Below are 24,081 nucleotides of genomic sequence, written 5' to 3'. Positions count from 1 at the left end.
AATGTTATGCTTGTGTTAGTAAATATAATTTTATATATAAATCAAAATAAATGTTATTTTCTGTCCCCCTACTTTTGGACCACCCTGTGTATTACTTTCAAGTTGTTTTTTTTCACATTTAATGAAAGAAATGGAACCCAATGTGAACATTGAAAACAGTTAACACAAATGTGTAATAAAAGTTGCAATCATTATTGAAAACGTAGACTAAAAGAATAAAGGCCCCCAATAAATGAAAACCATATATAAAAATGAATCCACACGGTGAAAGAGGAGCAGGATGGCTAGAGACCCTGCAATACATAGAAATATAACAAAAATGTCCAAGATGTATAAATACCACCTCAAAAATTATTCATAAACCATAACTACCATTAGTAAATGGCAGAAAAAGAGGCAAAAAGCATGATCATAACATTTCTTCAAAATCTATTATTTCCTCAATACATAAAATAAACAAGGGAATATGCACAAAATGCCATGCTAATAATACACAGACCAGAAGCCATATCAGAAAATATGACTGGAAAAACACCATAAAACTCATGTCATCAAAAACTTCTTGTTTGATAGATATGCCCATAGATGACTAGCGCTTTATATGCAGCAAAATAATGAGATTTAAGTGGCTAGCAGCTTTTAAATGCAGCAAGTGGATGAACATTTGTAATGAAACCGAATCACCTTTTTTTTTCTCTGTTGTGACCTGGTAGGTGCACTGAATATAGGACTGTGCTTTTTCTATACGGTGGCTAGCATTTATTTGCAGCAGGCAACTATTGGCACCTTCATATGCACTTTTCCTGCATATTTTGCACACAAAATCAATCTTATTGCATTAAGCACTTTATTTTTCTGAGGTATAGGTGACTGGAACTTATATGAAATAAGTGACTGCTCATTCTCAACAGTGGATTTTTGTGCATTTAATAAAAGGCTGTGCTTTTCTCAATAGGGTGGCTAGCGTTTTATATGCAGCAGACAATTATTGGCACCTCCTTGCATGTAGCACTTTTTTCATTGTGAATTTTGCACATAATCTGTCTATTACATCAAGCAGTTTATTATAATTTTTACTATCTATCAAACAATCAGTTTTGATCACATGAGTTTTATGGTGTTTTCCTGTCATATTTTCTGATATGGTTTCTGCTCTGTGTATTAGCATGGCGTTTTGTGCATTTTCCTTTGTTTAATTTATGTATTGAGTAAATAATAAATTTTGAAGAAATTTTATCATCATGCTTTTTGCCTCTTTTTCTGCCATTTCCTAATGGTAGTTATGGTTTATTACATAGAAATAGTAATGTAATACAGAAATAGAGCCCATAGATGAGAATGTATAATCCATACTATTGCAACTAGGTTTACAACAAAAGAGGTTTTTAGCCTAAAATATAGAAATCTTAATCCAAACTAGCAATAACTAATAGAATCCTGGCTTTGGTTTACAAAACGTGTGACGTGGCCTTAGGTTAGGCTGTCCATATTGGATAGAGTGGGTAGATGGGCAAAAACAATGATTGTGAAGAGCTCAAAGCCCTGAAGACACAGGAATGGCTTACCATCAGTCAGGATGTGGGCCACAACACTATACATATTGAGGCTTTACATCAAGTTGCTTTACATCGTCAGTATGAGTAAAACTTAAGCAATGCTGATAATTTGTACGTTAGTAACTATGGAAACATCTGACTAAAAGATTTTAAAACTGTGAAAACCAATGTGTCAGTCGCAAAAACTTTTGGCAGCAACTGTATGTGGAGGTGACCGAGGTGAGGGTTTCCAGCTCTCCGCAGGTCAGACCCATCGAATAGTCCAATCCCAGGCTCAGCCACTACAGAGTGAAGAAGTGAGTCTTGTAAGGCTTAGTTCACACGTGGCGTTTTTTTCGCGTTTCCGCGGCGGTTTTAGCTGCGCGATTTTGCCGCGAAAACGCAAAAAATAAGCATTCCATGCATTCCTATGGGATTCCGCAATGCTGTGCTAATGCTGCGGTTTTATCGCGGCGGAATAAATTTGTGGTAAAAACCGCAGCATGCTCACTAGTTTCGCTGAATCGCGGCGATCCCACACCCATAGGAATGCATTGTTCTGCTTACTTTCCGCATGTGGCTATGCCCACCATGCGAAAAGTAAGCAGAACATTTGCGGATGGTACCCAGGGGGTGGAGGAGAGGAGACTGTCCACTGAGCTTTGGGTACCATATCCCTGTAAAAAATAGAATTTAAAATAAAAAATATTGTTATTCTCACCTTCCGGCATCCCGCGCAGCCTTCCCGCCTCTCTCCACGCTCCCAGTCCCAGTAAGCCTTTGCGAGCGATAACGTCCGTTCTCGCGGGATCGCGAAGTCTTGCGGGTCATTCGCGCGACGTCATTGCGAATGACCGCGAGACGTCGCGATCCCGCGAGAACAGACGTCATCGCGGTAAATGTCGCAAAGGATTACTGGGAGCGTGGAGAGAGGCGGGAAGGCTGCGCGGGACGTCGGAAGGTGAGAATAACAATATTTTTTTTTATTATTTTTTACATTCTATCTTTTACTATTGAGGCCGCATAGGCGGCCTCAATACTAAAAAGTTGATCACACTCGTCAAACTATGTTTGACGAGTGTGACCAACCTGTCAATCAGTTCTCCAAGCGATGCTCCAGATCGCTTGGAAAACGCTAGCAATTCTGCAAGCTAATTACGCTTGCAATATGCTAGTTTTTCCGCGGGAATTTAAAATGCGATTTTCCCGCGGAATGGAATTCCGGAATTCTCGCGGTATTTTCCGCGAGAGTTCCGCTACGTGTGAACCCAGCCTAAATGTTGGAGGGACGCTGTCCCATCTTTAATCAGACAAGCCTTGAAAAGTTGCAGACATTTGAGTGAGACCTAATTGTAGGTGTTTTCCATGTATGCCAGAAATGGTACAAGTGTCACCAAAATCTTTCATCCTAGTTTCATCACTGTTTGGCCATTGTCAGTTTTTACCATCTGCAATTCATCAGTGATTTTCACAATATAAAAACAAAATTGCAAAGCGTCTTCTACAGAATGTGCAGATTGCACATTTTCTGTTAGTACAATAAACCTCATTTGAATCCAGAAATATAACTGAGTCCATCAGTTATTAGATATATGAAACTGAAATAGCTGTTGCAAAAACCAAAATTGTTATAAAGAAAAAAGGCTAACATTAAAAGGGGTGCGCAAACTTTAACATATGACTGTATATATTGCGATGTTAAAGTGAATCTGTCAGCAGATTTTTGCTATTTAATCTGAGAGCAACATAATATAGTGCAAGATAGGCTGATTCCAGTGAAGTGTCACCTAGGCTGTGTGCTGTAGTTTCAATACAATCAGTGTTTTATCTGCAGGACATTATCACTGCCTGACTAGGTCTAACTTGCAGGCTAGTCCAGCTAAGCTGTGTAACCCCACCCCTACCACAGATTGGCAAATTGCTGACAATTCACTAGGTTTCTGCCCCTACATCATTCAACTCTCAGATTACATGGCAAAATCCTGCTGACAGATTCCATTTAATAACATGTTTGTTCACTGTATGTTTGCGTATAATCAATGTTGTTAAAATTATACACGGATGGAACATGTATATTAAAATGATGTCTGAATAAGGCCATAGTTTAATAGTGAACTCCACGGGAATATCCAAGGTCACCTTGTTCCTTAGAAGCTCTCATTGGTCATTGAGTATACTGTCCATTCTTCCTCCTGCTTTTGTATATTGTCGGGTTCCTTAGTAACTGCTTAGACTTGCTGTCTGTGACCTGCTCTAGAGTCACTGTTTGTTTAGAAGTGGTTTTCTCTTTTACCTAAGAAACTCGAACTACAGAACACTAAGGAAACGGCATCAGGGTTCTCTGATACTTCCATCATCTGGATCAGATTTTCATCCATTTTATTTTTAATTAAAAAATGGCTCATATATGTATATAGCTCTGTGCATATTCCTTTCATTTGTGTGGTTTATGTGCTCTTGCGATTTATTGTGTATTTAATATGTATTTATAATCTTTATTTCATCTCGGGGCAAACACTTTTCTGTATGCTAAAGAGTCATTTAATGGCAACAATCAAATATTTTGGTGACTGTAATGTGTGCAGATAAAACTGTCAACTAGTGCACGTTTTAGGCCGGGTACCCACGCTCCGGAACTAGCAGTGCATGTTCGCTGCGGCCAAAGCACTGTAGTCTACTGAGCGCAGGTAAATCCAGATGTGTTCATTGAACCATGCGGATTCTTCCATAAAGGCCACCTCTATGGAGTGTACGATTCAGGCTGGGTCACATGTGCGAGAAACTCTGACTAGTCTCGCACATCCATACCCAGCACTGCCACCAGCACTCAGGAGCGGAGCCTGTGGCTGCATAGAAATACATGCAGCCGCACGCTCCATATCCCGAGTGCCGGCGGCAGTGCCAGGTAATGACGTATGAGACTCGTCCAAGTTTCTTGCATGTGTGATCCCGGCCTTATTGTAGTCGTATGGGCAGATACTCCATTCTTGGGAACTTTGCAGCTCCTTCAGAGTTACTTTTGGTCTTTGTGCTGCCTCTCTGATTAATGCCCTCTTTGAACGGGCTGATAGTTTTGGTGGTGGCTCTCTCTTGGCAGGTTTGTTGTGGTACCAAGTTCTTTCTATTTGATGATCACGGATTTGATTGTGCTCCAGGGGATCATCAGAGACTGGGAATATTTTTTTTAATTTTATTACAACCCAACCCTGACTTTCACTTCTCACATCTTTGTCCCTTACTTGTTTTGAGACCTTCTTATTCTTCATGGTGGAGTTTGGTTAATGGTGCAAGTTGTCTACTGCTAGGACAACCCTTTCTTGATCTAAATGTTTGGCACAGATAAAATAAGCGATTATGGCACGTGAGCCTGGCGTAACTGGCCCTTCCCTTTGAACATCGAGAGGAAGTCAGAGCAGTGACTACTCTATCACTTCCTCTTGTTCGATTTGTCCGAAGGTGGAGAAAGTGACCCCAGCGCAGATTGGGCGCCAGGCTCATTTGTCATAACCGCACCAGAAATATTTAGGGGTGTCATCGCAAAAGGGGTGAATACATATGCACATGGCAATTTTTAGTTATTTGATCCCATGAATTTAATTTGTCCATTTTTCTCACTTCACGAACTTAAGACTATTTAGTGCTGATGCATCACACACACGTCGGATTACAAAAATATTTAAACACAGGTTGTAATGTAAAAAAATGGCTAAAAAGCTAAGAGAAGAGGTATTGAATACGTGTGTGTGTGTGTGTATACAGACACACACACACACACACACACACACGCACTCTTATACACACAGCGGGTGAAGTAAGTATTGAACACGTCACCAAATTTCTAAGTAAATGCATTTAGATGCTGTTGACATTAAATTGAAAAAGTATTGAACATTCTTGCTACAATTTCTTTAACAGGGCAGTCTTTACCAGTCTGTCACTGTTAGATTGTTCACTGTAATTTATATTTGTATTTTATATATAACACCATCTCATGAACAACAATATGAAATCAATGGTGCTCTAAAAAATAAATAATTATATTAAGTTTGCCAGTGCCATGTGCTGAAAAACCGCCCCACACCTTGATGTTGCCACATCTAAATATAGAATCATAGAATCGCAGAGTTGGAAGGGACCTCCTGGGCCATCTGGTCCAATCCCCTGCTCAAAGCATGATTCGCTAAATCATCCCAGTCACTGTTGGTGCCTTTGGGTTGATATACGGTGCCTTTTGGCTTCCAAACACTGTGTGTATTATGATATCCAAAGAGTTTAATTTTGGTTTCATCTGACTAGACTATATTCTCCCAGCATTTCACAGGATTGTCTAAATGTCATTGTGCTCTTGAACATGCTTTTTGTTCAGCAGTGGAATCTTGCGTGGTTAGTGTGTGTACAGACCATGGAGGTTAAATTCAGTACTTATAGTTTTCTTTGGAACAATTGTATGGGCTGATTCCAGGTCTTTCTGTAGCTCTCCACAGGGGGTGCTTTGCTCTTTGACAACTCTTCTGATAATTTGTTTCACTCTTCTGTCTGAAAGCTTGCAGGGAGCACCTGGTCATAGCTGGTTTATGGAGAAATCATGTTCTTTCCACTTTTGGATTATTGCCCCAACAGTGCTCAGTGGAGTCTTCAGTAGTTCAGAAATTCTTCTGTAACCCAGTGTCATCAATTTTTGCAACAATGAGGTTGCAAGGGTCTTGAGACACCCATAGAGGATGACCTGTTGAAGCGCAATGTAAGCGCGAAACGATCGTCGTCTGTACTTGCTCCATGTATTTATCTGCCTGCTGTTGGTAACTTGATGCCACAATAAAGTATATTTTTCCATTCTACATGACGGCACCACGAGAGAGGGGATCCGCCCAGCGAGGACAGGAAACCTTCAAGATAAAAGGGGCGGCTCCTCTCTCCGCATCAGTTGGTTTCCTGTCCTCGATGGGGAACCCTCAAGATGAAAAGCTCTTGAAGATTCTGGAAGAAAGAAGAGGATGCCTGGGCCTGGGTCGGGAGATTACTGGCAGGCACTGGTCTGCTACACCCGTCACCAGGTACCAATAGTCGCCTCGGGGGCCATATATTCCTATGTCCCCCCTGAGCGAGTGCATGGCCACAGCCCGTGAGGCAGTTGCCCGGGTGAAGTAATGATGCCTCGGAGACCATGGTTCGTGTACCCTCCAAGATGACCAAAACTTGCCCCATAGAAGTCCACGGAGGCCACTTTCCGTGCTCCCTCCCTGTCGACATATAGTGGCCATGCAGCCTGTGAGACACATCGGTGTCAAGGCAGAATTAAAGCTCCACGGAGGCTATGTGGGTACCCTCCCTGTTGAGACAGGCACTACAGAAACGGCCCTGATGAGGAATTACCTGATTTCAGTGGTGGCAGTGGAGATGCTTCACCTGATAAGGCTGGACTACAGGTATGACGGGCGATAGCGGGGCTCTCCGATCCAGTACCCGTTGTCAGTGGTGGTAGTGCAGTTGCTTCTCCCGGTAAGACTAGTCGGCAGGTTTGACGGGCGACAGCGGGTCTCTCTGATACGGTACACTGAAACGGTGGTGGCAGTGCAAGGTATGGCTGACAAACTGCGCTATAAGAGAGCTGCTCGGGAGGTCCATGGCGTCGGAACACCGAGAACAGACCGCAAGTACGCACGGGAAGCATTCCAGGCGCATACCGGAAGTGACCCCTGACGCGCACCGGAAGTGAAGGGTGCACGGGTCAGGGGAACGCGCATCGCCTGGTGCGTGCTTCAGCCGTGCTTACGCCTGAAGGGAGCATGGGCACTGGAAGAGAGCGCGCATGCAACCGAAGGGGGCGGGGGCACCGGAGGAGAGCACGCACCGGATGTGATTGCCGGGTGTGCGCATAGGCCAGCTATAGTGCGCAGGCGTGGGGGCATAACCAGGAAGTGCAAGCGGCTGGCAGGTGCAGGATCAACCAGGTGTACCAATTAATTTAAAAAAAAAAAAAAAAAAAAAAGAGTGCTGCTATTTATAGGCAACAGGAAGTGCTGGCAGGCGTCACCACACCATTATTTGGTTAGATGTGACTGCTCTCATCACAAAACAGCAGCAGTTAAGCAGTTTATAAAATGGAGAGCCCTTCGCCAGAGCACTTGCAGCTGCACCAGGAGGCGAAGGAGAGGCGGTTGCGCTCAGAGGAGAAGAGCCAGACACGCTGCAGCAGCAGTGGGAGCCACTCGGGCAGCACACGGACGGATCGTCGCCGCAAAAAGGAGGGGTCCCTAGTCTCTTTGGGAGACAGTGAGAAGACCAGTCAGCCTCCAGATCCGGTATCCGTTCTGTGAAGCGTCCTAGTGGTGAGTGAACTTCGAGAAAGTCCAGCACTCTAATGTCTGTTCTCTTTCTCTCTCTCTTGTCTCCTTTCTCCCCTATCTTACATACATTGGCGGGGTGGAGTATAGGAGGTCCCTAAGAAGAGTAGGAAAAAAAAAAAATAAATAAAAATAAAGAAAGTCCTTTATACAATAGTCCCTTAGGAGCATCCTGGAATAAAAGATTGTGCCAGGATTGTATTAACAAGACAGTATCGGAAGAGACACCCTCATTCTCTGACAGTCTGAGATCCCTAATTCAAACAGAGGTTTGCAAATCAGTGAGGGGATTACAATCAGCGGATACGGATAGCTGGTAGATGAGCGAGCAAAAAAGACAGCTCAGGAACTCATGTTTAGTGGTCTACAAAAGAAAAAAACGTAGAGCCTTCCCTATTAATGAACAACTGGAAGGACTCATAAAACGGGAATGGGAAAATCCAGAGAAGTCCCAGATAATCAATTCCCTAAAAAGGAGGTACCCCTTTGAGGAAGAGGCATCCTCATCCTGGGATAGAGCTCCAAAAATTGATGTAGTGATATCAAAACTCGCCAGGAAATCCTCCCTACCCTTTGAGGATTTAGGTTCTCTAAAAGAACCTCTGGACTGAAAGACAGACAGTTGTCTTAAGATGGCCTGGGAGGTCTCGGCTGGGGCACGAAGGCCCGCCATCACGGCCACTTTTGTGGCTAGGTCCCTGAAAATAGGGGTGGAAAACCTGGAAGACCAGCTAGAGCAAAGAGAGGAATCTATTCTGGAAGCATTACTGGCCATCAGAGCAGCGGCATTCTTTCTTGCTGAGGCTTCAGGAGATTCAGCCAGGCTAGCAGCAAAGTCAGCGGCCTTAACCAATGTAGGACGCCGGGCAGTATGCTCAAATGCTGGCCGGGGGGACACTCAGGCAAAGATGAAACTCTGCTCTCTGCCATGTGAGGGAAATTTCCTGTTTGGACCGCCATTGGATGACGTGTTGGAGAAAGCCGGCGACAAAAAGAAGAATTTCCCAAAACAGCCATTTCAGGCCTTTTGGCGCTCCTTTCAGAAGGGCCGAAAATTCAGAAGACAGCAGTACAGGGATCGAGACAGAAACAATTCTGACAAGCGAGCCAGAGGTGGGAGAGGCTTCTATTTCGGCAAGCCCTCCAAAGACACCAAAAAACCCTCCCAGTGACGGTCCTTCTCAGGTGGGGGGAAGGCTCTCTCACTTCCTCCCAGCCTGGGAGAGGAACTCATCCAGTACCTGGATCCCATATATAGTATGGTCGGGTCTGGAATTAAGATTTCACCACTGGCCGCCACGAAGATACATGCAGACTCCAGTACAGTCATCTCAAGAAAAACAAGAAAGTCTGGAAGGAGAAGTATTATCACTTCTAGAAAAACAGGTCCTGGAAGAAATTCCGGAAAAAGAGAAGGAAGGTTTTTACTCCCCCCTATTTCTTATAAAAAAGCCAGACAATTCCTGGAGGACGATTATAAATTTGAAAGGCCTCAACAAATATCTGATAGTTCCATCATTTAAGATGGAAGCGATAAGGTCAGTGGTGAAGCTCCTTTATCCTCAGTGCTACATGGCAGTCCTGGATCTCAAGGATGCTTACTATCATGTCACGATCCGGCAACAAGACCGCAAATATCTCAGAGTGGCGGTTCAGATAAGGTCTCGGTGGCGTCACTTTCAATACAGGGCTCTTCCCTTTGGTGTAGCGATAGCTCCCTGAGTCTTCACAAAATTAATTGCAGAGGTCACAGCCCATCTCAGGGAAAAAGACACTCTGGTGATACCATATCTGGACGACTTCTTGATAGTGGGAAGAAATTTCTCTCACTGTCAAGAACAAGTCAAAATAGTGATGGAGACACTACAGACCCTGGGTTGGCAACTGAACCTCAAAAAATCTAAATTGGTACCAGCAATGATCCAAAATTTTTTGGGCCTAACATTGGACTCGGTGGTACAGGAGTGTCGCCTCCCAGAGGAGAAAAAAGAGAAGATCAAAAATCTAATCATGGCAACATTAAAACAAAAAAAAAAAACTCTGAGAAGGGCCATGTCATTGTTGGGGTCCCTAACTTCCTGCATACCAGCAGTAAAATGGGCACAGTTTCACACAAGAGAACTTCAGTGGTGTGTTCTACAAAACGACCTGAGGCTTTAGGGGCAGTTAGAGCAGAAGCTCACCCTCCCGGACCCTGTACTCCAGTCACTCAAGTGGTGGTTACAGATAGAGTCCTCTCCAAGAGGAGTGCCCTGGACATACACAGCCTCCAGAGTAGTCACAACGGACGCCAGTCCATGGGGCTGGGGAGCCCATCTAGACACACGGTGGCTCCAGGATCCCTGGCTCCAGGAGGAAAGAAATTATCCTCAAACGAGTGGGAGCTACTAGCCATTGAAAGCGCTGGAGGGATTGTTGACACACCTAAGAGGACATCATGTGAGAGTCCTATCAGACAACCGTACAGCAGTCGCATATGTGAACCACCAGGGGGGCACCCGTTCTCGGTCCCTGATGCGAATAGCAAAAAGGATCATGAATCTAGCAGAACACCAGTTCCTTTCATCATCGGCCCTGCATATTCGAGGCGTAGACAACCTGAAGGCAGACTTTCTGAGCAGGAACCACCTGAGGCAAGGAGAATGGCGCCTAAGATAGTCCATTTTTCAACGGATTGTGCATATGTGGGGGAAACCCATCATAGATCTCTTCGCCTCAAAAACCAACAAGAAGGTTCAAAAATTCTGCTCCCTAAGTCCAGTAGACTGGCCGTTGGCAGTAGACGCCTTCAGGATAAAGTGGACACCAGGTCTCATGTATGCCTTCCCTCCAGTGTGCCTCATTCCAGCAGTTCTGAGGAAGATCAGGGAGGACCAAGCCAGAGTAATTATGATAGCTCCCTTTTGGCCGAAAAGACCGTGGTTCTACTGGCTGAGAGTGATGTCGGTGGCGGACCCATGGGTGCTCCCAGAGGACCACGACCTGCTAACACAGGGTCCCTTCAGTTACCCTCCGAAGTCCAGGCTATATTTGACAGCCTGGAATTTGAAAGGTCACTGTTAGAGAAAAAAGGTTTCTCAGCGGGGTTAATATCCACCTTACTCAGTAGCAGAAAACCAGTGACTACAAAAATTTATGGAAGGATATGGAGAAAATTTTTATCTACCTCAGGCCCGATACAGGAGGGAGAAGTACTGATAGGGGCAGTACTGGAGTTTCTGCAGAAGGGCTTAGAGTTGGGGTTAGCTGTCAGCACCCTCAAAGTTCACGTTTCAGCCCTGGCAGACTTATTCAACTATGACCTGGCAAACAATAGATGGGTGACCAGATTTATCCGGGCCTGTACTAGAGCTGACTCTGTCCCGTCTCCTATGCCTCCTCCCTGGGATCTAAATTTAGTTCTATCATCTCTGACAGAAAGTCCATTTGAACCACTAAACGCAACATTAGATAAAGTGTTAACTTTAAAGACAGCTTTATTAGTGGCACTCACATCGGCCCGTACGGTTTGGGACTTACACGCACTATCAGCAGACCCGCAATACACTCAGGTCATGGACAATAGAGTTGTGTTAAAATTAGACCCAGCATACCTCCCTAAGGTAGTGTCGAAATTCCACAGGGCTGAGGAGATAGTCCTACCATCTTTTTGTCCTAACCCCGGTAAACAGAAGGAGGAGAGACTTCATTGCTTAGACGTTAGGAGATGTATCCTACAGTATTTAGACATGACAAGACCTTGGAGAAAACAGAGGGCCTTATTTGTCTCATACCAGGGGGCAAGAAAAGGCCTTAAAGCCTCTAAGCAGACTATAGCTAGATGGGTGAGAGATGCCATCATGTTAGCATATAGTAGTGCAGGCAGGGCTGTTCCAGAGGGCCTAAAAGCCCACTCCACGAGGGCCATGGCAACGTCCTGGGTGGAGAGAGCTGACGTCTCCATCGACCAAATCTGTAAGGCGGCCACTTGGTCCTCTCCATCTACCTTTTTCAGACATTACAGATTAGACCTATCTGCTGCCTCTGATCTCACATTTGGGAGAAGAGTGTTACAGGCAGTGATCCCCCCCTAAAGAGAATACAAATCTCTGTAACTCTCTCGTGGTGCCATCATGTAGAATGGAAAAACACGGGTATTACATACCTGGTAATGTGTTTTTTCATGAGACATGACGGCACCCTTATATTCCCGCCCTATTTGATCACGTCATTAGCTGGGTGTTTGGTTAGTATTATACACTCCCTTGGTGTTGGAAATTTAGCAGTATAAAATATGTATTATTTATGTGTGCACTAACCTGCGGAGTTCCTCTCGTGCTCTGTAAAACAACTGATGCGGAGAGAGGAGCCGCCCCTTTTATCTTGAAGGTTTCCTGTCCTTGCTGGGCGGATCCCCTCTCTCGTGGTGCCGTCATGTCTCATGAAAAAACACATTACCAGGTATGTAATACCCGTGTTTTTGCACGGGACGGATTGTGCCTATCCACTTTCTTCTCTATGGATATACAGACTATTTTCCTTGGAAGTGGCACCCGTGTTCCCTGATGTGTGTGCAGCTTCATTAACCCGAGGTCATACAGCTGTGTCTTTGTCCTGCTTTTTTTTTTTTTCTGTGGTATGTGAAAGGTCTTGAGACAGCTCATTGGTTTTACCCATCATGAGATGCATCATGTGACACCTTTTTATAGGCCAACAGTTGAAGCAGCTGATATTATTTTTTCACTAAGGTGCAGGATTTCTTTCTAATTACTGATAGATTTTAGCTGGTGTCATGACTTTCCATGGGTTTTTGCTCCTCGTAATGTGTTCAGTACTTTTTTTCTCTGTCATTTCTCATTATTACAAATAATTTATGGACATCTGTGGTTTGACTTCTTTGTGTGGATTGGATGGGCTGTTAGTGACAACTGGTGAAAATTTCATGTCAATAGCACCTTTTGAAATATATTTAGTTAGAAAATTGGTGACGTGTTCAATTTTTATCTCATCAGCTGTACATACCGTATTTTCCGCTTTGTAAGACGCACTTTTTTTCCCCAAAATTTGGGGGGAAAACAGGGGTGCGTCTTACAAAGCGGACATGCCTTACCTAGGCTGTGATCGGGGGCGTCCGGCGGTTGCTGGCCGCTGCTGCGGGTGTGTCCGGTGCCGCGTTGTGTGCCCGTCGATGCCCGGGGCTCTGCCAACATTGTGCGACAGGCCAGAGCCCCGGCATTTCCTCAGTTCCCTGTGTGCCGGTAAAAAGATGGCCGCCGGCGCGTGCGCAGATGGGATCTCGGGACCCAGTTCTCGAGAGATGAGATTTGAAATCTCATCTCTCGAGAGGTGGGTCCCGAGATCCCATCTGCGCACGCGCCGGCGGCCATTTTCCCTGGGTTCCCTGTGTGCGCGCGGTGGTGCCTGCAAAAAAATGGCCGCCGCGCGTGCGCAGATGGGATCTCGGGACCCAGCTCTCGAGAGATGAGATTTCAGATCTCATCTCTCGAGAACTGGTCCCGAGATCCCATCTGCGCACGCGCCGGCGGCCATTTTTTTTTTACCGGCACTTCAGCGCACATATACAGGGAACCAAGGAAATGCTGGGGCTCTGGTCTGTCAAACAATGTCGGCAGAGCCCCGGGCATCGATGGACACACAACGCCGCACCGGAGCACCTGCAGCACCGGCCTCCAACCGCCGGACAAGTGGAGAAACCTGACACCAGCACAAGACTCTGCAGCAGCAACAGCACACATCGGAGCCCCCCCTCATCCCTGAATGTGGCCTGCAGCATCACTCCACGCCTGCCTCCTCCAGCAGCGAGCCTGGGACCCCTCTACACCGCAGCCACCAACCCCGGTAAGCAATAAGATGCAAGGATTATAAGAGGCACCACCATTTTATTAAAAAATATTTTTTTCTTATTTTTCTCCTCAAAAATTGTGGTGCGTCTTATAATCCGGAGCGTCTTATAAAGCGAAAAATACGGTATATTTTTTTTCCTAACCTATAGTTTGCATAAAAGAAAGGGATAGATATAGTCCTACTCTAGTCTGTTTTGCAGACTATTTCAAGTAAATGGTTATTTAAAAAAAGCAAAATACACACAAACAGACCTCAACATGGCATACTAGTTGAATCAGTGTGCTGACTATTTTCCATTGTCTGTCTCTGTAGTAAGTAAATAAGCCCTAATTGTACCTGTAAGTAAAGGGCCTGTCACACTAAGTGATATCGCTAGCAATATCGCTATAACTTGTGACGTTATAGCGATATTGTTATCGATATCGCTGTGTCTGATACTTACCTACGACCCGCTCCCCCGCTGGTTATTGCTGATCGCGCGAGAACGTCCAGGACCGCTTCTCGTCGTCAGCTTCCTGCGGTGCTTCCTGTGGAGAGACGAGCGTGGAGCCGGGCGGGAGGACGTCAGGATCGCCTAGTGTGACAGGTAAGTAGCGACCCCCGACCCCAGCGATGTCGCTGGTGAGATCTGCCTATGTGGCAGCTCACTAGCGACCACTTAGCGATGTACCAGCGATCCTGACCGCATCATATCGCTGGTCGGGATCGCTGGTACATCGCTAAGTGTGACAGTACCTTAACATAGGGTACTTAATTATATTGTGGCCACAGTGTGAATGCTCACCTAATCATTGCACTTTTACCAATATATGCTCTGGCTCAATTTTTTTTTTTTGTGAAAAATGCTAAAAACCAAATACTTATGAAAATCGTATTCAGCGCACTGATAAATGCTCAGGTTTTTTGTGGATGAGAAAAAGCTGCGGAAATTCAGCCTATGGCCCCTCTCCTCTGACTTTTTTTAACCTTTTTTTTCAGCATGCAAGAAAAAGTAGTATACTTCATCCAATTTTGTTCCATTGTTCAGTCCGTTTGATCATTTTTGCAATCTGTGTGAAATCGATTTTTATTTTTTAAAATTAAGCTGCTTTAAGGTATTATAAAACCAGACCGCACTCTGAAGGCACGCAGAAGGCATTATTGTGCTGGTTGTCTCATGGTCCAATATCTGTCTTCACCCTAATGTTGCGAAGCCGGGGAAATTGTAGAAATACTAGGTCTTTAGTAGAACACATTGCGCTTAGATTTTTGGTTTCAGCCGCCATCTTTGTCTCTCAATAGACGGCCTGTACCCATGTGGAAATGTGATCATCGGCCTTGCCCGTCCCTTGTTTTCGATCTCTGCTTGTCCTCCTCCCTCTGTGAAGTTGTGGCCATCAGTAGGGGCCACCAGAATGGAGCAGCTCTGCACAATGGCCACTTCATTCTCCAAGGCTGGTGGCTATTAACTCTTGCCCTCCACAGACCATCTCAGTCTGGCTGTGCAGCTTAGAAACAGGCAGTGGATGAAGCCGTTCACTTAAGAAAACGAGAAAGGAAATAAAAGCAACTGTTGGAGAAAAGGCTGATTCAGTGCACATTGCCAGACCTCAGACTCCTTTGTGACTGCTGCAGCAATAAAACGAAGGGGGAAACATGTGGAGACAAGTTGTGTGCTGTGTCCTCCAGAATTCCTTGCCACGTGCTCAGCCTTCTAGTAGATTGTTCTTTTTACCTCAAACACGCAAGTTCTTTCATCTTTCCTCACCTTTTTAATTGCATTTCCTTTTCATTTTCTGGCAGAAGGTCCCTGATACTTGGGGTCCGTGCACTCATACTTTAAATGTTGAGAATTTTCTATCTGGACTTTTGGACATTAACCCCTACCCAACCTTCGCCGTACAAGTACTGCTCTACAGGAACAGCATTTCTGCCCTCACAGCGGCACGATCCCCGTTGCCTCGCGCTGAGTGCCGTGGTGATCGGGTGCGAGCATCTGCTGTATGTGACAGCTAACACACCGCAGCAACACCCTCGATTGGTGCTAGCACCGATCGTGGGCATTTAACCCCTCTGATGCCGCTGTCAGTACTGACAGCGGCATAGAGAACAATCGCATAGGGAGGGGGCTCCCTGCGCGCTCCCACTGGAACAACGCGATGCAATAGCGTTGTCCCGGCTCCAAGATTGGCGGGGGAGGGGGTCCTTCCGGGTCCTTCAGTGAAGTAGCTTGTCAGCCGGCAAGCCTCCTACACTGCCTGTCAGATTGCTGATCTGACACTGTGCTGTGCAAAGTGTCAGATCAGTGATCTTACTTTATATAGTAATGTCCCATACTGGGACAATGTAATAAAGTAAAAAAAAATAATTATAATATGTAAAAGTAGATTAAAAAAAAAATCTCCAAATAAAAAAAAAAATTTTAATAAATATTTTACCAATAAATATATTTATACATTTGGTATCGCTGCATCCGTAACGACCCGAGCTATAAAACTGTCCCACTGGTTAACCCCTTTAGTGAAAACCATAAAAAAAGGCAAAAAAGAAATGCTTTATCATACCACCAAACAAAAAGTGGAATAACACGCGATCAAGAAGACGGATATAAATAAACTTGGTATCGCTGAAAACGTCATCTCGTCCCGCAAAAAAACAAAAGCCATATAGCTCCATCACTGGAAAAATAAAAGTTACAGCTCTCAGAATAAAGCAATGAAACATTTTTTTCTATAAAATAGTTTTTATTGTATAAAAGCGCCAAACATAAAAAAAATATAAATGAAGTATCGCTGTAATCATACTGACCTGAAGAATAAAACTGCTTTATCATTTTTACCACACGTGGAAAGGTATAAACGCCCCCCCACAAAGAAATTCATGAATTGCTGTTTTTTGTTCATTCTGCCGCCCAAAAATCGGGATAAAAAGCGATCAAAAAATGTCATATAGCCAAAAATGGTACTAATAAAAACGTCAACTCGTCCCGCAAAAAACTAGACCTCACATGACTCTGTGGGCCAAAATATGGACAAATTATAGCTCTCAAAATGTGGTGATGCAAAAACTATTTTTTTGCAATAAAAAGCGTCTTTTAGTGTGACAGCTACCAAACATAAAAACTTGCTATAAATAGTAAATCAACCCCCCCCCCCCCCATATTATCACCCCCTTAGGGAAAAATAATAAAATAAAAAAAAAAGTATTTATTTCCATTTTCCCAATAGGGTTAGGATTGGGGATAAAGTTGGGTTTGGAACAAGGGTTAGGGTTGGGATTAGGGTTCGGGGTGTGTGTTGGGGTTAGGGTTGGCGTTAGAATTGGGGGATTTCCACTGTTTAGGCACATCAGGGGCTCTCCAAACATGACATGGCATCTGATCTCAATTCCAGCCAATTTTGCATTGAAAAATCAAACGGCGCTCCTTCCCTTTTGAGCTCTGCCATGCGCCGAAACAGTAGTTTACCTGCATATATGGGGTATCAGTGTACTCAGGACAAATTGCGCAACAACTTTTGGGGTCCACTTTCTCCTGTTACCCTTGGGAAATTAAAAAGTGGGGGACGAAAATACCATTTTTGTGAAAAAAATAAGATTTTTTTATTTTTACGGCTCTACCTTATAAACTTCTGTGATGCATTTGTGGGTTCAAAGTGCCCACCACACATTTAGATAAGTTCCTTAGGGGGTCTACTTTCCAAAATGGTGTCACTTGTGAGGGGTCTCGACTGTTTAGGCACATCAGGGGCTCTCCAAACGCGACATGGTGTCCGATCTCAATTCCAGCCAATTTTGCATTGAAAAAGTCAAATTGCGCTCCTTCCCTTCCGAGCTCTTCCATGCTCCTAAACAGTGGTTTACCTGCATATATGGTATCAGCGTACTCAGGACAAATTGTGCAGCAACTTTAGGGGTACAATTTCTCCTGTTACCCTTGGTAAAATAAAACAAATTGGATCTGAAGTAATTTTTTGTGGAAAAAGTTAACATTTTTTTTTTTTTTAAACATTCCAATTTCTGTGAAGCACCTGAAGGGTTAATAAACTTCTTGAATGTGGTTTTGAGCACCTTGAGGGGTGCAGTTTTTAGAATAGTGTCACTTTTGGGTATTTTCTATCATATAGACCCCTCAAAGTCACTTCAAATATGATGTGGTCCCTAAAAAAAAAAAAAAAAAAAAAAAATGGTTTTGTAAAAATTTGTTGAAAAAATGAGAAATCGCTGGTCAACTTTTAACCCTTATAACCTCCTGATAAAAAAGTTTGGTTCCAAAATTGTTCTGATGTAAAGCAGACATGTGGAAAATGTTATTTATTAACTATTTTGTGCGATATGACTCTGATTTAAGGGCATAAATATTAAAAGTTGGAAAATTACAAAACTTTCAAAATTTTCACCAAATTTCTGTTTTTTCACAAAAAACCGCAAGTCATATTGAAGAAATTTTACTGCTATCATAAAGTACAATATGTCACGAGAAAACATTCTCAGAATCAGTGGTATCCGTTGAAACGTTGCAGAGTTATGACCTCATAAAGGGACAGTGGTCAGAATTGTAAAAATTGGCCGGGTCAGAAAGGTGACCCGGCTGGGTCGCGAAGGGGTTAAAATACACAAGATGATAGAGTAGCTGCAAAGTGGGTCAAATTTGAGCGAACCTCCACCTCGGAAATTGTTACTGCAAAAATATAAAAAATATGAAGCGTGTTAATTTTTTTATGTGGATTTTCTGAGGATTATTCTGGAAGTCAAAATCTGCAAAAACTAAGTCTATTCACGTGTAAAATAATAATAACAACTTTCTTCAAGGTTCAAACTTAGCAAAAAAAACCCCTCCTCTCCTTCCTTTACCTTTCTGTGGCATCAACGGTCTCCTCCTTCACTTCTGGTGTTTTTAACCCTCAATCACGTGAGGAGACCTCATCACAGAAGGCCCGATGTACGGGGAGCAGGTACTATTAGCCCAGAAGTGGCAGGGAAAGGAGGATCTCTGATATGGGGGAAAGGACATTCTTTTGGTATCCCAATAGACATATTTATCTGACCATGAAGTTGGAGCACAGACACGGTGTGCATAGAGCCTTAGCATGTGTGGGCTTTCTTCATTTCTATGCAAATAAAGTCCGTGGAGCCTCATTTAAGAGTCTCAAACATGGGACTAGCCAGATCTTACTCCAGGGAAGGACCTGTGTTTGAGACTCTTAAATGAGGCTCCAAGGACTTTATTTGCATATTCGTATTTCCCAGGGAGCAGTGCACCTAGGATTTCACTGATTGAGCGCCTTTGCCGGCTGCCTCAGTGTTTTCTTTGACTGGTCTCCCTGAGGTCAGTGATTGTTTCATGATGTTTCTTCATTTCTAGCAGGTTTGTGATTTGCTCTTGAACTTGTAAATTACGAGCTGGCAATGACTTCTTATAAGGTCAATCACGCTTTTTTTTTTTTTGTGTGTGCGCGCTTTATTTTGTCTACAAAACTAAGGCTTTGTCTTAAGGTTTATTGATCTGTGTTACTGAAGCCTTTTGCTTGTCTATACATTGTCTCGCCATGAGATGGTAATTTGTCTCCAGTGGCAGGTTATGCCGTCTGTTATATCCTTAGGAAGCATCAAGCCCAGCGTTTTTAGTTCTGACTAATTGACTCCAACTTTAAATCTACGTATTAATTATTTGCATTGGCTTTTGATATTCAAAGTGTCTTCATGGATGCGAGCAATATCATTTTATCAGCTCTAGTAAGCCGTCTACAGAACCCCAACAACAAGCCCATGTATGATGGCTGCGGGTCTGGCTCCAGACGCCCCCAGTATTTCCAGGCTCCAATTAAGTCGCTGCAGGTGAAAACTTGCATTCCAGTGGTCAATCATATGAAGCAGCTCTCTGTGGTTGTCTGCATGCCCTGTGCCATGCGAAATAACGGGAATATTCTCTCCAGATTTCTAGCATCAGAGGGCACATCACGGTTGGCCAGGTATCATCTGAACCTTGAAATTTACTCACGGTTCCTAATTATTTTGGTTTGCCCATAATAATCCTGTGAAAATGTAATTATATTTGCCTAGCTGCTAATAAAAATGTACTAACATCTCTTAAAGGAAATGTATCATCAGACGATGAGCTAGTGTTCAAATAGGGTTTTTATAATCCATACACACACCTTTGTGTGTGCAGGTATGCATTTTTTATATAGGTAGGTAGCTATGTATAATCATCTCATGGATTTTAGGAGCAATATACTGACCCAGACCCTGTCGTCTTCTGTGTAGATTAGGAAGTATAAAGCTATGTGCACACGTTGCAGATTTTTTTTGCGGCTCTGCAGCGGTTTTTCTGTTCGGAATTGTACCATATCCGCAAAGGGTAGCTCAAGCAACGTTAATCAATGGGAATCTAGAATTATTGTGCACATGCTGCGGAAAATTCCGAACTTATTCGCAGCATTTTATTTTCTTTAGCATGTCAAATTCTTTTTGCAGATCTGCAGCATTTCTGCACCCATTGACTTCCATTGAGTCAGTCAAATCCGCAGCAAAACCGCAAAGGTGTAAAAAGGTCTGTGGAGTTGCGTGCCAAAAACGCTGCAGAAAGGAATGAGGAAGAGTGTGTGAGCAGAGAATATGTGTCTGTCTGTGTGTAGCCAGGCATCATCTGATGGGACTACTACTCCCATCCGGCTATGTCTGCTGTCACATATAACAGTGACAGCATGAGCCGATGATGAGACAGTAGTAGTCCCATCATCTGGTGACTGTGTTCAATTGTAAAACAAAAAAAAACACATTCATACTCACCAAACACCTAATCCCAGATGCTCTCCATCTCCTGCAACAATAATAAAATAATAAACCAACACATACTTAACTTTCCACTGTAGTCTATTTAATAGCTAATGTCTCACGACGATCTCATGTGTGGAACTGTCACATCGGGAGATGTGACTGCTCTACCCGGCCTCCGGTGATATAGTGACAGGAGGTGATCCTCCCACAGTGTATCACTGCGCCGCCGTGAGAGTTCACCGAAGTTCGTGCTCTTACTTGTGGCACCGCTGCGTGAGAAAATTCTCACAGCGGTAGTGCCGTAAAGTGAGAGCACGAACTCCGGTGAACTCTCAGGGATGCACATGTTTGCAAGCTTGGAAGCTGAATCAGTTCCTCTCTTCACATCCGTGAGATGCGCCACATCTGGCACTTAGCCTCACTCCTTGCCCTGGTGCGGTGGCAAGTGGGGAGATAGTATTGGGGTTGATGCCACCTTTGTATTGTCAGGTGACATCAAGCCCAGGGGTTAGTAATGGAGAGGCCTCTATAAGACGCCACATTACTAACCCCATAGTCAAATTTCTGTACAATAGTCTGATTTAAGCTGAGAAAAAAATAGCAGATGAGCTGTGACTCATAGAATAAAATTGGTCAGAATGCAATCCGATTTTATTGAATTGCACTTGTCCCTTTTCCTTGCAGATGAGTATGAGCCCTAAGGCGTTAACTTCACATATGGTCAAGCTGGGCATGGTCTGCGGCAGGGATGTGACCCATGTTAGCCATTTACATCCACACTTTACAACCACAGCCATTGATTGTCTGCAGAGGTATTTCCTTCCCTGAAAAATAGGAATCACAATGACCAGTGGGAAACGGCCAGTGCTAGGAGAGAAGATAGGCAGGAGATTGGTAATTACAATGGTCAGCGGCATGGTAGGACAGTTATGCTGGTTGTCAGTCATGCCCAGGGTGGTGTGATTAGAAGATCTGAGGCAGGAAGACAGGCGCATCCTGCCGCACTAGTTCTGCCTCGTTTTCTTAAGCGACACCACATCCATATTGATATAATACTATATAGGGACAATCCGGAGACTTGACCTTTTCACTTTTTCTCTGCCGCTGGATTAAGCTGTTGGTGCAGACGCCATTACAAGTAAGGATGTGTTTTCACCCTGGTGCCACATGTCAGTCTGGTTCTAAGAACCTTATCACTTGCACTTTGGGCAGAGTCTTATTATAGGATTCTGACCCGACTCTGGACAGGACAATGTAACTGACACTCGGTTTTGACTTTTTATTTGTATTTATCAGCTCGTTACATTTCTTTACAATTTCATCACCCGAATGTGGTGTATTTAGGAACCTCTTTTGTAGAATAGGTGAATGTCTAATATGTTACATTTACAGCTTTATGCTGACCTCACGAGACTTAGAAGATGACCGTCTTTGTTTTGCATTTAACAAACACTTTTGCAGCAATGCGATCATTATTTTCTAACCGTTTGCCAATGTAAAAGTGCTAATGCCGGAGGAGTAGATGTGATCTGCCGTGCCGCGGATGTGATCTGCCGTGCCGCGGATGTGATCTGCCGTGCCGCGGATGTGATCTGCCGTGCCGCGGATGTGATCTGCCGTGCCGCGGATGTGGCCTGCCGTGCCGCGGATGTGGCCTGCCGTGCCGCGGATGTGGCCTGCCGTGCCGCGGATGTGGTCTGCCGTGCCGCGGATGTGGTCTGCCGTGCCGCGGATGTGGTCTGCCGTGCCGCGGATGTGGTCTGCCGTGCCTCGCAGGGCTGTGGAGTCTGAGTCGGAGTTAGTTTTGGTTGGAGTCGGTAGAAATGTTCCGACTCCGACTCCAGCTTTAAAAAAAATGTATTAATATTTCATAATTGAACTTTCATATGAATTTTATAAATGTTACTCAAATATATATGTTCTGTCAAACTATGAACAACAGTGATAAGCAGTTCTGCTGGAGATAGAGACATTTCTTACTTCTTGTGTGTCACTGTTCTCCACTGCCCTTATCTAATCTTATTCTTGGTTAACCTCATGCTGCCAACCCCCCTACTTACAATGTATGAAACTGAAAGTGAAAATGTGTTGCAAATTCTTAGTAGTAAAGCGCCTCCTCTAGACTAGATCATACTAGGTGTGCGTCTTCCAAGCATCTCACAGCTGCCTGCTACTCAGAAGAGGAAGACTGTAAGAAGTATTATCCTTTCAACAAACTTTGCATCAGTTAACTGTGAGTACATGAGGAATAATAACAGTATTACTGACCACTATATCAGTTGTACGACCTGGCAATAATTTTGTACAATTGTTTTTAGGAAAAACAATTGTCATTTGGATTGTGAATGCAGAATTAAAAACCTGAGAATGTCAAAGAAGCATCACATTAAATCAGCTGTATTTGAACATTTCACCATCACTCAAGATAGAAAACATTATGTCTGTCAGTGTATGACAAATGATCCAGATGAAAACAAATGCTGTGAAGCCAAGATGAGTGCATATTCAGGCAAAGATAAAAATGCTCCTACCAGAGCTTCTAATCTAAAGAGACATTTACAGCGCTTTCATCCAGAAGTACTGAAAGCAGTGGATGAGAAAGACTGCATCCAAACCAATGAACCAGTGCCCAGCTCTTCCAGCCAAACAAAGGAGCAGAGAACTTTGCAGCCATCAGTTGCAAGATATTTTGTCAGTGACAAAGTTACTGTGACAATGACAGTAGATACATTTAAAAAAACATCATAGAGCTTGTTGTAAAGGATAGTGTGCCTATTTAATTATTTTCACAACCAACTTTTATGTGTCTGAATGGGGAAATGGCCCGCAAGCTTGGTGTTTCTCTGGAGAGAGAGAGTATTAGAAAATTAGTAATCGAAGAAGCTTTTAAACAAAAGGAAGAACTTAAAAAAACTCTCAAGGGACGCTTTCTGTTTCTTAAAATGGATGCCTGCACACGTCAGAGTGAACTATTTTGCCATCAATGTCCGATTTGTTTGTGACAAAAATGAAATAGTTACCAAGACATTGGCAGTAAAAGACACCAAAGCTCATCACACCAGTGAGTTTCTCCAGGTCTTGGTGGAAAAGGTTCTGCAAGACTATGAACTTAAAAAGAGCAAGTTCTTTCTCTCGTAACTGACAATGCTTCAAATATGATAAGTACTATTAAGCTAATGAATGAGAGTAATGATGGTGACCAGCAGCTAGAAGAACATTCTGGGTCCACAGACACAGAAATGTTTGAAATAGAGGAACACAGTATTGTAACTGAGGAGCAAACTGAAGTTGCTTCAGATGAACAGCAACATGATAGTTTAGATGATCTTGTTGAAACTGTGTCAATGTTCTTTCATCACATGCGCTGTGTTGTGCATACGCTACAGCTGGCTATAAGAGACAGTCTGCAAGAAGGACATGCTGCTGCACTGATTGGCAAGGTGAGAAAATTGGCTACTGTTGCCAGAACCCCTAAACTTGACTCAATTTTGAAGAGACGTGCTGGAAAAGGGGCAATTATTGATCAAGCCACACGATGGGGCAGTACTTACTTAATGATTCAGCGCTTGGTTGAACTGAAAACCTTTCTTGTAGACATGGCT

At 43.8% G+C, this 24,081-nt stretch overlaps 1 protein-coding gene across 6 annotated transcripts in view; it reads left to right on the top strand.

Moving 5' to 3' along the window:
* Positions 1 to 24,081, top strand: part of BMPR1A (bone morphogenetic protein receptor type 1A) — a 151,799-nt gene that overhangs the window by 111,289 nt on the left and 16,429 nt on the right. Inside the window, exon 4 of one of the 6 annotated variants that reach the window (XM_073574866.1) lies at positions 21,164 to 21,373. The exons of the other annotated variants lie outside the window; for them this stretch is intronic. The gene's annotated coding sequence lies outside the window, so the exon portion shown is untranslated. The remainder of the gene's footprint in view (positions 1 to 21,163; positions 21,374 to 24,081) is intronic. 6 annotated transcript variants of the gene reach the window in all.

This window comes from Dendrobates tinctorius, unplaced genomic scaffold (genome assembly GCF_039654945.1).
Source record: "Dendrobates tinctorius isolate UK_male_01 unplaced genomic scaffold, ASM3965494v1 ptg000040l, whole genome shotgun sequence".
NCBI lineage: Eukaryota > Metazoa > Chordata > Amphibia > Anura > Dendrobatidae > Dendrobates > Dendrobates tinctorius.
Note: the sequence above shows the minus strand (reverse complement) of the source record. Positions and strands in the feature narration are given on the sequence as shown.